Source organism: Oratosquilla oratoria, chromosome 22 (assembly GCF_046742065.1).
Source record: "Oratosquilla oratoria isolate Oo_2021 chromosome 22, ASM4674206v1, whole genome shotgun sequence".
Lineage (NCBI taxonomy): Eukaryota > Metazoa > Arthropoda > Malacostraca > Stomatopoda > Squillidae > Oratosquilla > Oratosquilla oratoria.
The window spans coordinates 41,983,222-41,985,394 of NC_134798.1; positions in this window are offsets into that span (position 1 = coordinate 41,983,222).

The following is a 2,173-nucleotide window of genomic DNA, read 5'->3' on the forward strand; positions in this document are numbered from 1 at the left end:
CAGTGTCTCTGTGTGTATGTCTGTATGTGTCTGTACATGTATGTGTGTGTGTATGTGTGTGTTTGTTTGTGTGTGTGTGTGTGTGTGTGTGTGTGTGTGTGTGTGTGTGTGTGTGTGTGTGTGTGTGTGTGTGTGTGTGTGGTTCTGTGTGTGTGTGCATGTGTGCGTGTTTGTGTGTGATTCACCATGGTTTTGGATCACGTGTTGGACTCGTGATCGACAGCTATTTCCCTCACGGAAGAGAGCTCAGAGCTCATATGACCGATCTATGGGTAATGCTGTGACCTTACACGCACACACACACCCAACTCCCCGCCCACCAGAATTGGAGTAACGACTCGCAGCGCAGCGATACTGAAATTAACTCAGCCCTGGGTGGAATTCGAACCCGGACCTCCGTAGCGGCAGCTAGGAACTCTACCAGCCGCGCCACGAGTCGTGTGTGTGCGTGCGTGTGTGTGTGTGTGTGCGTGTGTGTGTGTGTGTGTGTGTGTGTGTGTGTGTGTGTGTGTGTGTGTGTGTGTGTGTGTGTGTGTGTGTGTGTGTGTATGCTTGCTTGTGTACGAGTACTTCTATATGTTAACGTTACTAAATATACTTTGCTGTGTTTACACTTTTGCCCAAAAATTTCCTCCTATTCCTCCTCCTCCTCCTCCTCCTACTCTTCTTCCTCCTCTTCCTCCTCTTTCACCTCTTCTTTCTCTTCCTCCCCTCCTCCTTTTCCTCCTCGTCCTCATCTTCCTCCTTATCCTCATCTGGATCCTCTTCCTCCTCTTTCTCCTCTTTCTCCTCTTCCTTCTCGTCCTCCTCCTCCTCTTCCTCCTCGTCCTCCTCCTCCGCCTCTTCCTCCTCCTCCGCCTCTTCCTCCTCCCCTTCCTCCTCGCCCTTCTCATCCTCCTCTTCCTCCTCTTCTTCCTCCTCTTCCTTCTCTTTCCCTCCTCTTCCTCCTCGTCCTCTTCATCCTCTTCTTCCTCCTTATCCTCAACAGCATCCTGATCTTTATCCACTGGATCGTCCTGCAAAATATCCTCCTCCTCTTGCTCCTCTTTCCTCATTTCCTCCTCCTCCTCCTCCTCCTCCTCCTCCTCCTCCTCCTTCTCCTCCTCCTCCTTCTCCTCCCGTATTCTTTCATTTCCCATCCACATCAATTATTCACAAACTCCACTCTCCCTTCCCATTCCGACAACGAGTGGACTGACCGACCTCTCACTCCCTCGCTACCTCCTCTCTCCTCCTATCTCCCTCCTACCTCCTCCCTCCTACCTCCTCCCACTCCCTCACCCCCTCCTCCCACATTCTCCCACCTCCCATTCCCTCCCTCACTCCTCCCTCCTTCCTCCTTCCTCCTTCCTACTTCCCCCCTCCTCCCTCCTCCCATTCCCTCACTCCCTCTCCTCCCACCTCACTCCTCTAACTTCCCTCCTCCATCCTCCTTCCTCCCTCCTCCCTCCTCCCTCCTCCCTCCTCCCTCCTCCCTCTTTCCTCCTCCCTCCTCCCTCCTCTCACCTTTCTAGGCAAACTGAACCTTCTGTAGTTGCAACAGAAGAGAGAGAGAGAGAGAGAGAGAGAGAGAGAGAGAGAGAGAGAGAGAGAGAGAGAGAGAGAGAGAGAGAGAGTACAAATAAAAAAAAGAGAATGATAAAATGGATTTAGAAAAAATAGAAAGAGAGGAAGAAAACGAGAGAGTAGGAAAAGAGTAAAAATAGAAGGAGACAAAAGAGAGACGGTTAAAAGAGAGAAAAGAGCGATAGAGAGCGAAAGGGAACTCATTCAGTGTCGAGAGGTCTGTGAGTGTGTGTGTCTACAGTCAGAGCAAGAAAGGGGGGCGCTTGTCCCCCTTCTGTACAAACTGCCCCCTCTTCCCTTCTCCCCCTTCCTCCCCCTTCTCCCCCTTTTGCCCCCACATTTTCCTCTTCCTCTTCCTCCTCCTCCTCCTCCTCCTCCTCCTCATCATCATCATTATTATCATCCTTATCATCCTTATCCTCCTTATCCTCATCCTCTTCCTCATCCTCAACTTCATCCTCATCCTTATCCTCACCCATTACATCCTCCTCCTCCTGTTCCTCTTCCTCTTTCTCCTATTCCTCCTCCTCCTCCTCCCCTCCTCTTCTTCCTCTTATCCTCCTCTTCTTCCTCCTCCTCCTCTTTCTCCTCCTCCTCCTCCCCTCCT